This window comes from Narcine bancroftii, chromosome 6, assembly GCF_036971445.1.
Source record: "Narcine bancroftii isolate sNarBan1 chromosome 6, sNarBan1.hap1, whole genome shotgun sequence".
NCBI lineage: Eukaryota > Metazoa > Chordata > Chondrichthyes > Torpediniformes > Narcinidae > Narcine > Narcine bancroftii.
Window position 1 is genome coordinate 142815226 of NC_091474.1, and position 15154 is coordinate 142830379.

The 15154-nt window shown below is 41.2% G+C and overlaps 1 long non-coding RNA gene across 2 annotated transcripts in view; it reads right to left on the minus strand.

Annotated features, from left to right (window-relative positions):
• Window positions 1-232: 232 nt before the first annotated feature.
• The window catches only part of LOC138737612 (uncharacterized), a 46041-nt gene continuing 31119 nt past the window's right edge, over window positions 233-15154 (minus strand). For both annotated transcript variants that reach the window (XR_011341066.1, XR_011341065.1), the window contains 3 exons: window positions 13078-13134; window positions 11229-11341; window positions 233-797 (listed from right to left, as the gene is read on the minus strand). This is a non-coding gene — a long non-coding RNA (uncharacterized lncRNA). The remainder of the gene's footprint in view (window positions 798-11228; window positions 11342-13077; window positions 13135-15154) is intronic.

The window sequence follows — 15154 nt, forward strand, 5'->3', positions numbered from 1 at the left end:
CAAGATGTGATGGCAGTGTTAGTTAAAACTCCTTATGTTTTCATGGGGATTGAGGTATGAAGAGGGTAGTACATTAAGACATTAAGATTTAATGTAAATACTTCAGTTTAAATTTTAGATCACATCACAAAGTTCAAGACAACATTTTATAAACAAGAATTAGTAGAAGTGAGTTATTGGTACATTTATAATTGATATTCTTTAATGCAAGGATTGAAAATCCCCTTGTTCTGTGATGCAGTGGCTCCAGCCATACTGTCTAAGTTAACACAGTTGCTCATATAAAATGTTCTTGAGTCAAGACAGATAGTACATTTCAGCAGGTTCAAGAGTTTCAAAATCACCTCAGCAACATGTGTTCTGTGACCTCTCTATTTTAAAGTTGGTTCAAGGTAAATCAGTGAGCAAAGTCTTGTTTGGATTGGAGGGACATTCATTTGAATTACATTTTCTTCATATATTGAATGCTCCAATCATTTGACCACTGGAGGATTGCTTTTGACTTACAATCTTTCTTTACTAATCCTTGGGCAAATACAACAGTTAATTTATACATTTGAGGACATGTCCAGATATTCTGAATTTTTATTGGTGTTGGCTGATGGAGGATTTTGGCTAGAACATCCAGAGAACATCTCGTTCTTCAGTTCATTTTATTGAGGTCTTTCATGCCCGTCTAAATAGCAGGAGAGCCTGAGTGTCATATCCAAATACAATAACTTAGATGAAGCCAAACCTCAGCAGTATGGCATTAGAGTGTTCAGCCCAGATCATACAGATTAGTTCTTCATGGACATCTTAAACGCAAATAAAGAAATATAAATCAGTCTGCAGGTTGTAGTCCTCCTTGAAAAATCTAAATGCTTAGTCGTTATATTGCTTATTCATTGTTAAACCATAACACAGTCAGGCAAAGATCTCTTACCTACTGAAGACATAAAATTTACATATACCTTGAACTTTATTCTGTCCAATTGGAGTATTTCTCTGCATCTGTGTATTTCACTGGGCTTTATGATAAAGAAGAAGACCGCAGAGCCCACCTCACTGACAAAAGGCAAAGGAGGAAAAACCCAACACCCAACCCCAACCAACCAATTTTCCCCTGCAACCGCTGCAACCGTGTCTGCCTGACCCGCATCAGACTTGTCAGCCACAAACGAGCCTGCAGCTGACGTGGACTTTTTACCCCCTCCATAAATCTTCGTCCGCGAAGCCAAGCCAAAGAAGATGATAAAGCAGGACAGCTACAGTACATTTTGTGAATGTGATTGTCAGATTGTTTACCATATTGCCAATGGGTGTGTGGTCACATTTCTCACTAATTCAGTTACTTTGTTAACTTAATTTGGATCCCATTGATCAGATCACCTCACCACCTCTGCAATCTATCAAACACATCTTGTCACACGAGCAGAATCCTTCCCATTTCAATTTCAGCCCTACAACCATATAACCATATAACCATTTACAGAGCCAAAACAGGCCATGTCAGCCTTTCGAGTCCGCACCGGTTCACTAGAACAAATCCACTAGCTCAATCCTCCCACTCTCCGCCAATATTCCTCCAACCCCCTCACCTCCATGTACACATCCAACCTTCTCTTAAATGACATCTTTGGTAAGTATGGCCCCAGAATTGGCCACAATCCTCCAGATATAGCCAAATGAAAGTCTGAAATAGTTTCTTCCTCACTTCCTTCAAAGACCCTCACCACCAAGGCCATACCCTTTTCTCACTGCTACGTTCTCTTTACTGGATTCCAATACATTCCCAGTGATAGGTCTTGGACTAATGGGCCTAAAACCAAGTTCTTTCTGCCTGCTGCTCCAATGTATTTGCTGCTCCTAGTTCTTTCACATGATGGGACTCATGTGCTAATTAATCCACCATCTTCTTTGCAGACTTTCATCTGCCCCATGTAACATCCCCTCCATTTCCTTTTTCCCCAAACCCTTTGATCAATTCACTCCCACCACAATCTGCAGTAAAAATTGCAGCAAATTCAGGAATCCATTGTTCCAGGTTTTCCACCTATCCAACAATATTACACCATCCCCACTCTCCACTTTCCCACTGCTTTCCCCGAGGTCTAAATGAACAACTGATATATGATCAGATGATAAAGATCTACATCTGGTGCTGTTGATCCTTAAATCTAAGCTGTTTGAATTTTCCTTCCTTTTCATCTGGAGGAGGCAAATCCTAGTGAAATAGTTGTCTTGAGCCAATAATCATCTGGAACCTAATTTAGTCTCCAGCTTCAGATGGAAAACCAGACATTGTGATCGGAACATGATTCATTCTCAGCAAATGGTTCAGGTATAACTTCTGGCAGGGAAGAGTTACCAATTCTCGTTTCCCTCATTAGTTCACGAATATTGAAGACAATTTTTGTCCCAGTCATTCCTGTTGCTGCTGAGAGGAGCTGACTCAGTATAGATAATGCTAGATCCTACTACCTTCTTATTCTGACCCAATCATCCACTGGATATCAGAAACCAAGTTATGGAAATTAAATATTTACCTATCTTCATCTAACCCTTGGTTCCAAATTCACACAGTGTCAATGTAGCAACATGTCCACTCCTAAAGCTGGCAACCAGCTAGCAATCACAATTCAAACAGGGTAACAGGTGAAGCCACGTTTAGAACCCACTGCTTTTATGTCACAATTCTAACTAGCCGGTCCACAGGATAGTACTGGAATGGTCCATAGTCATTAAGACATAGAGCACAAAAACAGACCCTTCAGTTACTCGTTCTGTACCAATCATGAAACCCCCACTTTTATACTAATCATGCCCCAAAATCACTTTATTCTCTTCACATTTCCATCAACTTTCCTTCCTTCTCCCCAAATTCCAACCTTTATTTACACACCAAGGGCAATCTAGAAATATCAATTAACCCACATGCTTTAAGGATATGGGAGAAATCAGAGCAGATGAGGGAATCTCACAAGTTCACCTGGAGAACATGCAAACTTCATACAGATAATGCCAGAGGTCAGGATTGAACCCGCATCATTGATGCTGTGAGGCAGCAGCTCTATACTGCACCATGGCATCACCTATCTTTGTTGACAAGGTATGAGCTAAAACATAATGGAAAGTGTGCCTGCTTCATAGGCTGAAACCACCGAGTAGTTTTCTTTTACTTATTCACAAAAGAAATGTTTTATTGATTGGTTTAATTATCTCCCTTCATATTGGAAAATGGTGGAAGAAAAGGCAACCTCGCTTTATAGGTAGCATCAAACTACAAGGAACTGTGAGAATTCAAGTAGACTGTCGCATTCCTTTCCAGAAAAAAAACAATAACTATGGTCACGAAACTATCAACTGCATCCTGCAAATAAATTTTAAAAAGCAAAAAGAAATTTTAAAAGCAATATCAACTGCAAGAGTTTGAAAACATGCATCTCCAGATCCAAGGTCAAGTCCTTTCCTATTGTCATCAGACTCCTGAATGGGCTTCCCTTCAGTATAAGATAATGCCTTGCTTTACTTTTTCTCGCTTATATTTTACCCTGCACCGGGTACTCCCTGATATACATCCGTGTTCTGCTCTGGATCATTGGTCATATCTCAGAATGGATGTATGTCAGGGAATTGCCCTACCTGTGATACTGAAAAGTAAAACGATCGATTTCCTTCCATTCTCTATCTCCGAATCATTCTTATTTTCTCTGTTGTTGGGGACCTTGAGCATCGCGCAGACTCTACCAGCCTCTAATATCTGTCTGAACTTCAGAATATTGAGCAACAGAATCAGAAAAAACGGGACACAAGGAGTTAAAATATCTCAACATGGCGGACACCAAGGCCCAGCACTCACGAGAGGTTCGACAACAGCCAACATGGCAGCCAGGAAGGCCAGCTCTCATGAGAGGTTGGCAACCAGCCAACATGGCAGCCATGAGATTTTCACTGTAATAATTTTATTTTAATTTTTTTTAATATTTTGGTGGTATGTGTGGATGGACATAAGTTGCAAGTTGGGGAGTACCTATACTTTTGTTTTATCATCACACCATGCTTTTATTTTTGCACTACCTGCTGTCCTATGAGGATGCCTTGCCTGGATAGCACACAAAAACAAGCTTTTTCACTGTATCCTGGTAGATATGAAAATAATTCAATTCATATGCTGGAGTGGCTCTATAACGTCACCTATTGTTGTGGGAACTAAAGGTTCCTTTAATTGATATTAAAATGTAATTTTCATGCTGTAAGGCAAACATATAGTCCCATGAGCATTGCCCAGCAAACATAACAATAGAAGCAAAAGAGACTCCAGAGACCCTAGGAGTCTGTGGACCTCCAGTATTCCACAATTTCTGCAGCCACACAGACTCGAATTCAAACCATCAGGAACCTGAGCTCCTGATCAAAACCTCCGATATGATCAGGGAGCCTTCAGGGCTCAAGGTCCTTCAGGAACCCTTGGTGACCTCAGCACCTTTTTGCACCTCAATTCCAATTGCTGGTGCCCATGAGCCAGTCTCCAATAGCCCACAGCCTGTGTTGGTTCAACTGCAAGTCACCAGTATCCTGTAAAGATCAGACTTTGAAAGTCCGCAAATTGCGTGGGTCCTTCAGACGCTGAGCTTCTCGCTGGTCCGCTGCCGTGGTTACCATCCTGTAGGGTCATCTCCTATGCTTCGCCTTCTAAATGGGGATATTCCCCCATTTCTGGTGCCCTGCACTCTAATTTGTCTACACTGCAGCCCAGTTCAACATTAGTTTAGGAGCACCAGCACCTCCCCAACCAACTGAAAGGTATGTTAACCCAGTGAAGTGAATGTTAATAAGACCACTATTCCCGAAACTAGTTTGCAAGCAATGTCAGAACTGCTTGTGAAAACATTATAGTGCATTGCCAATTTTTCATACTCTCAAAAGTGACTGAGTGTCTTTTTTTTGCTGTGGCTAAATTGAACCACAGCAGAGACAAGGTATTGTTTAGATCTGCGCTAAACACAATCTGCTGGAGAAGCTCACGGAGTTGAGTAGCGTCAGTGGGGGGGGGGGAAATAAGGGCTGACCTTTCAGACTGGGCCCTTTATCAAGACCAGCACTCCAGTTTATATCTGAGCTATTCATCTCTTCATCACAACCAATGCCATTTTATTTGCAAACACATCTCCAGCAGAGTTGCCGTATAGCATTCAGAAATAGATGCCCCCGAGGGGTATTTTTTTCTATTTGCTAGTATTCTTCCCTTCCCTACGGTGTTGTTAACTATTGAGAGCCAAATTGAGATCACAGCCAGGACTTTCAAAGCTATGATCAACCAGGTATCGGAAGAGTACTATACAGCGTCTAAACCAACAAGTTATTCTTCCCACAATCTACCTGCAACTAAAGATGCCCAATGGTTTTTTTTCAAGCACTCATTGGAGAGAATACTGGGCCTTTGATGTTAATGGCATTTGAATAGTGTTTTTGCAAGCCTGTTGGCGAACAGCCTTTGTAAGGCAGCATAATGGAGAAATTATTGTATGAAACACTGTTCCAACTTGTAACTTTGATCTAGCTAAACTTTACATCTGTTTTTACAAACTTTGATTCTGAAATAACTGTCACAGTCAATGAAAAAAATGCTTCAGGTTCCAAATTTTTCAAGCAACAGCTGCCATGAGAATTTCAAACTGCTGCATTAACTCCATTTACATGTACAAAATGGTCAGACTGAATCCCTGGAGCTCGACAAACAGTGAGATTTTCATTTTGAATTACTTTGCTATCTAAAGTGGATGTGTTCATAAAATACTTAATACATTTTCTGCTAAATCATTTCTCAATCTGATGAGAAAAAAAGGAATCTGAATTTGATGTGAATTTTCAAAATCTCGTATGGTGTTTTAGTTGAATTCAACTTATTATCCAACACCTACACATATCAATGTACAATTAAAAAGAAGCTCCATCTACACCATTAATAAATGTTTCAGAGAACGCTTCATTGTTAACAACATTATTATTACATTAGTCCCCACATCACCCCATGTATGGATGCAAAATATTAATTAGTGAAACCATAACAATGATGTGTTCTTTCTCCAATGGGCCTCAAAAAAATGGAAGAAATCTGGCAATAAAATTAATGATATTACAGGTATTTAGGATAAGAGCTTCTGTACTTGAGCACATACACACCCACATCCACACTGACACACACACACCCACCCACCCACATCCATACATACACCCACATCCACACTGACACACATAGACACACACACACCCACATCCACACTGACACACAGACACCAACCCACATCAATACACACCCACATCCACACTGACACACACACACACACACACACACACACACACACACACACATTCAATCACACACACAGACACCCATCCACATCCATACACACACACTCACACACACACACACACACAGACACCCATCCACATCCATACACACACCCACACTAACACACACACACCCACCAACCCACATCCATACACACACCCACATCCACACTGACACACATAGACACACACGCACCCACATCCAGTCACACACACAGTGACATACTCACACACACACACCCACATCCACACTGACACACACACCCACCCACCCACATCCATACACACACCCACATCCACACTGACACACACACACCCACATCCACACTGACACACAGACACCAACCCACATCCATACACATCCACATCCACACTGACACACACACACACCCACATTCAATCACACCCATCCACATCCATACACACACATTGACACACACACACACAGACACCCATCCACATCTAAACACACACGCACATTTACACTGACATACACCCCCATCCACACTGACACACACACACATTCACAGACATACACACACCCACATCCACACTGACACAGACATACACATCCACACAGACACACACACACTCACAGACACACACACACTGGCAAACACATACACACCCCCACATCCACACTGACACACCCTTTTCACATCTGTAATGATACACATAGACATACACACACACCCACATCCACACTGATATACAGATATGCACACAACCCACATCCACAGACACACACACCAACACTCACACACTTACACAATCACACACATGCACACACCCAAGTGCGCAGACTCACACACCCAAGTGCACACTCACACACACACCCACACCCAAACCCACAAACACACATATGCACACCTTGATATACACACACAACACAACCCACACACGAACAATCACCCACAAACACACACATGCTCACACACACCAACACACACTCAGACACACACATATGCACCAACATATATTCTCATACGCACCAACATATATTCTCACACACAACCACCACACACACCCTCACTCACATACAAACACACACACACATCCATACAGATACACTCACACACATACTCACACCCATGCACATGCACTCACACACAAACCCACAAACACACACACTTCCACATGCACACACCCAAATTCCCACATACAATTATCCACACACATCTACACCCATACACATACACATATGCACACACACATACACTTACAAATACACACCCACAGACCCACAACACATATACACACACCCATACACCTCAACACACACAATCACACACATTTAAACACACACCCACAAACATGCACATACACACAAACACATGCACAGACCCACAACACACAGACACCCTCTCACACACACACACACCCACACACACACAATCACACCGACACACACTCACCCACACATAAGCACACACCCACCCACACAAAAATACACCCCCCACACACAATTGCACACACACTGAAATGCTTTCTCTCTCTCTCTCTCTCTCTCACACACACACACACAGATGTACCCACCCCACCCACACTCACACACCCAAGTGCACACAGACTCGCGCACACACACCCAAGCGCGCACACACACTCTCACTCGCACATACATGTGTGTATTTATGTCCACTCACATGCTTATGTGTGTAAGAGATTAAATGCACACCTGCCAGGTGGCAAGTATATGAAAACCAATCAATCTGTGAGCATTAACATAGATTCAAGACAGCCTGGTCCAGATATCTTGATCCCTCTTACCAATAGATCGGGACCTTGCTCTAGGAAGCCAATGGCTACCTATTATAAAAGAAACCAGGTGCAGTCAATTTGCACTCCACAATATGAAGTTGGTGACCTGGAAGCTACAGACCCTCACAGGCAATCCCAAAAGTGACAGACCTGAATTGCTGCCATCATAGCTCAGGAACTCTCACATTTTGAGGTCAACATTGCCACTATCCAGAATAAGAATGGCAGAATGAGTGTACATTCTCATACTCGACCCACTTAGTGACTGCAGAAAAGTCTGTCCTCATCAGTCATCTCTGAGCCTACAAACAGGGTTGGAGACTGACTGCCCTGGGAAAAAAACTTCAAAAGCAATTTATTTCAATGACAAGTGTGTGGAACCTTCCAAGCCTGGTGATAAGGCACTGTGTAATATTAGCTTTTTATTTGTTTTCTTCCAAAGATAATTTGCATATACTAAGACAACCCTGCTGATGAAGCTTCATTGTATAGCATCTTGTGAAGGCACACAGAAAAAGCTTTATGGGCCCAGTTCATCAATGATTTACCTTAATGTTTGTTTTGGGAAAGGCATTTTACTTTGGTTGGCCTTTATCCACCTGCTCTCATGCATGACCAATCGAGGAAATGAACAAACCTGACCTGCATCCACACAAAAACCTAGAACCTCAACAAAGCAGCCCCTGGCCTTTAAAGATCAGAAACAATAGAGAAATGCTGAGAATGCATTGAGTAAGGGGTTGCCATGATTGACCCTCTCATACAGTGGGTGAAATATAAGAGGAAGCTCCAAACTAACAGCAGTGGACTTGAAAGGTACTCAGAAAATATCAAAGGAATTTTGAGTGCCAAAAACCTGGGCACAGGGCCTGGTATGACTGTTCCATGACCCTCTAAATTTCCAAAATCTTAATAAACTTAGGATAACTTTGAGGGCAGCTTACAGTTTATTTCTCACAAAATTCCTCGTACAAAGAGAAGGGTTCTTCCGCAAACAGGCCAATAGGTCTAGCATTGCACCCAGCCGTTATTAGAGGAGAATTTACAGAGTATAGGATTACAATTAATAGAAATTAATTAGCACTAAGTAGGGACAGCACAGCAGCGCTGATGTGGGGTTCATTCAGGAGACCAATGGCTGCAGGGAAGAAACTGTCATTACTTTGGCCGCCAGAAAATTCCAGTTTAATTATTTTTGTGCATTTGGTATGAAGTATAATTCTACCTTCAAGCCAAAATTAATTGATATGCAAACAGTTAATTATAAAACTATCCAAAGAAAATAGTTGCACTGATATCAGTGCAAGGCTACAAGGCCCAGATTCTTACAAACTAATTTTCAGTTTATCATATCTTAACTGGGCTTTAACTAACTTCTGGGGCCAGGCACAGGTCTGAGGGCCAGAAAGAAGCACAGATGCCCTCCCCCCATAAATATTTAACTGATTTAGAGTGTCAATGTATCCATGTATATACACATTTGAAGAAAAATTGTTTGCCGATGAAGTTACAAAATGCATGGTTAACCATTCCCTGCCTTCCTCTACACTTATATACAGCACTGAGAAATTTTCAACAAACGTGTCAAGCAAATTTTGCCAAATTCACTGGAAGTGAACCATCACTGGTGTTTTTTTTCTTCCCAGGCCAGCATCCTCATCTTTGAGGGCCTAGTTATATTCATTTGGATACATTGGACATATTAATATGCTTCAAAGGGACCTCACAATGGTGGAGTAAAACAGAGACACAAGAAACAGCAGATGCTGGAATCTTAGCAAAAAAATCTTAATAGGTTGTGTAGCATCTGGTGTGGCAGAGGTGAGGGGGTTGGGTGGCAGTGAAGGAATTGCCCCTGTTTTAGGTTGCAATCCTTCATAAAGACTGATTGTGGAGAGGGGAGATAGCCAGAGGATGGAGGAAAGGGAGGGAGGGAGCATGACAGGAGCTAGTAAAGGATTGGAAAGCCATAAAGGGGTGAAGAGTGATGGAAAGATGGGGAGTGAGAGGTGTGGAGCTGAGAGACAGAGGCAGGGAACTGAAGGGTAACAGGTAAAATAAGAGAGGGAAAAGGGGGGAGAGAGAGAAAGATAGGCCAGAGGAGGGACCAAGTAAAGTGGAGAGTGATTAACAGGAACATTATCATCTAATAAGAAGATGATAATGGTGATAATGGGACAGAAAGAAGAGAGGTCAAGAACAGATGGAACTAGTTGTCTCCATATTCACTCTCTCTTGGTAATTAAATTTTTAATTTAGACACACAGCATGGTAATTAGCCCTTCTACCTTAATACCCTAATTAATGTATAACCCCATACCTTATAAAGGGTGGGAGGAAACCAGAGCTCCCAGGGAAAATCCACGCAGACACCGGAAGAACGTACAAACTTCTTGCAGAATATGCCAGATTCAAACCCGGGTCAGTGGCACACTTACTTTTTTTTCTCCTTCTCCCTCTCCTTCTCCCTCTCCCTCTCCCTCTCTCTCTGGCATCTATCAGGCACCTACCCATTCCACCCTTCCAACTCTCTATCTTTCCATCATCCTTTGTCCATCCCATCCCTGGTTCACCAGTCCCACCCTCCACAATCTGTCTTAATGAATAGTTTTGACCTGAAACGGGAACAATTCCATTCTAAGCCCACTGCTGCTGCTCAAGCACCTGAGTTCCTCCATCACAGATTTCTTTTTTGGGCTCCTTTCCAAGGATCTGCCCATCAGTACATAATAATCACTCACGCAGGATACCTCTGCCCAAACTCCTGATTGCTGAAAGACAGGAACTTTTAAGAGCTTTCAGAAAAATTTCAAAGCACACCTTCTCCCTTCACAAAACTGGATTATGATCTCTTTACAATCGTCACGAACCTTGTGTGTCACAAACAACCCCAGAACCTCCATAAAGCAGTCCTGAGTGTAAGCCTGCATCCCTTCTGCTAATAAGTAGACATTTCTTTGCTTTTATTGTCCTGGAGTATTTTGAAGATGTATTGCCCTTTGAAAGTGTCAAAAATGCACATTTAATTTTCCAAACCATTGAAATCATTCTGCACAACAGTGTAACAAACTACATTTCACAAGAAATGACTCCCATTAAATCACACAACTTGAATTTATGTTTTCACTGGAACCTACCTGATAGGTATCTAGGCAGTAATTTCCAATAGGATGTGTATTGATTAAAATATCAATGCTGGTATTTACACGTGGATGCTCTCTCCATACTCACTGTGTGGTTGTCGTGGGATCTGTAGCACAAGGGAAGAATAGACTGAGAAAAGCTACAGAAGTAAACCATGCACTGAGCTCATAAACAAGCCAATGAAAGCTCATAACACATCATAATGACATGATGTGTAAAGCTCTAACTCTGGGAGTTAGTGTAATTCTTTATATTAAGTGAAACCATCACCATCCTGTCCGATGTCTTGCTTTATTTTCATTCTCTTGTGATTACACAAGTCAACAGTGCATTGAGACAAGGAAATCCTCCTTATCTCTAAAAGGTAGGCTGCAAACACTCTTTAAAAAGTAAACATCCATCCCTGACAAACAGTTGATCTGAGCACAGAAAATTCCTTTGAGATAAATATTCACTTGAGTGATCATTTGCATAGAATTTCCAGTATCATCTGGTTTGGTTCTGTTTTAAAAGCTGATTTTTTTTCATTTACTTGTCATTTTTTTGAGAGACTTAACAAATACATCTGTGGCAGCATTACTCTATAACTATCCAACCTCCGTTCATTCACAGCTACACTGCTGAGTGGTAAAGGAGCAAATGGAGGCTCTGGTGATTTTAACTCATTTCTGTTTACACTTTTTTGGTCAGCAGTTGTTCTTGTTCAAGGCCCTACTACAGACACAAAGACAAACAACAGGGACTTAGGGTGGGGTATCACTGACCCAAATCTTTGCCCCATGACTTTGTAGTCCATTGCTGATACCTGTGACAGCTCCATTTAGTTACAGTGAGGAGTAAAGAAATCAACACCCACCAGAGCCTGATGAAATATTCTTATTATCTCTCAACTATTTCAATTCATCCCTCAATTTCTGTCAATTTGAGATTATACAAAACTCTGGTCCCCTTATACTAAAATGCATTAGATCCTGTTTCCCAATGCCCGATGTTCTACACTGGCCCTTGCTTCCATAATGGTTTTGTTTTAAAATTCTCATTCTTGTCTTAACTTTCTCTATCTTTGTAATCTCTCCATTCCTGTAATGTTCTCTATGTCTTCCTCTTAAATTGATCTTTAAAACTTCTTTTTGCCAACCTTTCAGCCATTTTCCTAAAATTTCCTTGTCTGTTTCTGCATTAATTCCTTTTCCTTAATGTTCTTGTGAAGGACTTTAGGCCATTTTTATTACCATTAGAGGCAACATATAAATGTTTTTAGTTGTTGTTGACAGAGGTGGTCTAGTGGTTTAAAGAGCGCTTTTAGGTGTTAAATATCCTGTGAATGTTAAGGCCTAGAAGTATTGAATGATATTGTTGACAGGTATCAGTAATCAAACTCCATTTAAATTTAAAGACAGCTATAGAGACATCTGTTGGGTGTCTTGAGTCACCCTCAAAGAACTTCGACTTAGATGCAAGAGCCTGTTTCTGTGGTGTAGAACTATGACTTGTGGCAGCAAGTTCCAATTATTTTGACATGCTCACTGAGGAAATTTGCTTCAGGATTTATCACTGAATATTGTATTTATAGCTCATATTGTTGTCCTCCTCTATGTGGAGCAGAGCTTCCTATTTTCTATCCTGTCAAGCTCTTTTATAATCTTAATAGCCTCTCTCAGTCTTTTCTCAACTGAAAAAGAGCTCTACAGCCAAAGCAATCTTCCTAGAGAGCTTGGTCCTGTTAGTTCTAGTGTCATAGTGCAAATCATTGGAATTTTTTTGTAAAATAAAGATCAGAATTGTTTACAGTTATGCCAAATATGATCTAATATAGGTTCCAATGAAGTTTCTGCTCCTTACCTGAAGAAATAAGTCTGACTGTTTACTTGGGCTTTTCATAACTTTGTGATACACCATCTATAAAAAACAAGAGTCCTGTTGTGAAACTATTAACTACAGATTGGAACAACCATCAACCTCATTGGCTGATCAAGGCTGAGTGGAAGGGGGAACATGCAAAGGGCTAAGGGTATGATTGGTCCTGGGAGGCATGTCCAGCCAGCAGCAGCCAATCATAGCATAGCAGTGATTTACCACAATTTGTTAAACTTTTGGCTCCTCTTAACAAAGAACAGCACAACTCAAGATCAGGTCCTTCAGCCCACAGGTCTGTGCAAAGCATAATATCCAAATCAAACTAAAACTCTGCTCCCTGCATTCCCTCCATCCCCTTCATATTCAATCTACGGTAGAAGCCTCACTTCACCATTGCTCCAGACAGCCCGTTCCAGGCACCTACCACTCCCTGTGCAAAATATTTGCCCCGGTCTCACCAACTTTCTCCCTTTTACTTTAAACCAATGGTTGCCAACCTTTTTCTTCCACTCACATACCACTTTAAGTAATCTCTGTGCCATAGGTGCTCTGTGGTTGTTTAGGAATTGTTTAAGGTGGTATGTGAGTGGGAAGGGAAGGTTGAGAATCACTGCTCTAGACCCATTTGTTACTGAAATATTTTGCTTGAGAAAAATTGTCACTGGCCCATTGCACATAACGAGTCAATTAGGTACAATTAATGGTTTTCAATCCCTTACTAATCACAGAGCACCTATGGCATAGGTGTTTGAATTAATGTTTGAATCCTTAAAGTGGTATGTGAATGGAAAGAAAAAGGTTGAGAATCTTGAGAACCACTGCTTTAAATGCATATCCTCCAGTGTGTGACACTTTTATCCTAGGAAAGATTCTGACTGTCCAGCCTACTAATGGCTCTCATGATTTCATAAACTTCCTATCAGATCTCCCTTCAGCCTCCTCTACTCCAGAGAAAATAACCCAAATTTGTCCAATCTCTCTCCCTAACTCATACCCTTTAAACCAAGCAACATCCTATTAAACTCTTCTGTTCCCTTTTCAAAGCCTCCACATTCTTCCTGTAGTAGGTCAAAGAGAACTGCACACAGAATTTTAAGTGCGGCTTAATCAAGGCTTTATATAGCTGCAACACGACCTCCTTACTTCCTGCCCTGCCCTGCCCAATGAAGGCAAACATACCATTTACCTTCTTTACCACCCTATCTATTTGTGTGGTCACTTTCAATGAGCTATGGACCTCGATCACCAGATCCCTCTGCACATCAATGATTTTAAGACCCCTACCATTAACTGCCTGCATTCTCCTTACACATCCAGATTAAATTCCATCTGTAATTTTTCTGCACATATCTGTTACTGATTTATATCCTGTTGTATTCTTTGATAACCCCCTACCTTGGCCTCAATTCCACTAATATTTGTATCATCTGCAAATTTACGAACCTACCTATTTACTTTTCCATTTGTCACACATGATGTTTACTAGCCTATAATTTCCTGGATTACCTTTTATGCTTTCTTGAACAGCATTAGTTCCTCTCCAGTCTCTGGGACCTCTTCTGTCACTAGTACAGACGCACAAATCTTTGTCAAGGCCCCAGCAATCTCTTTACTTGTCTCTTTCAATAACTGGGGATATATCCCCTCAGTCCCTGGGACGTCCTCCTTAATATTACTGAAAAGACCCAACAACACCAGTCTTGATCTCAAACTCATGAGCATTCTCCACATTATTCACCCCATCCTTCTACATGTCCTTCTCCTTGGCAAATACTCATCCTAAATACTCACTTAGTACTTCCTCTGACTTCAAGCGTAAATTCCATTCTTTGTAATTGAGTGATGCTGTCCTCTCCTTAATCATTTCTTTCATTTTTAATATTTGTATAAAATGCCTTGGGTTTTTCTTTAATTCTGCTGACCAAGGATATTTCACTGCCTTATGTCCTCTAATACTCTGCCCAAGTTTTTTCATCCAATCTTTATATTACTTCAGGGCCCTATTTGATTTGTAGCTTCCCGAATCTTAAGTAAGATTCTCTTCTCTTGACATCCCTATCCT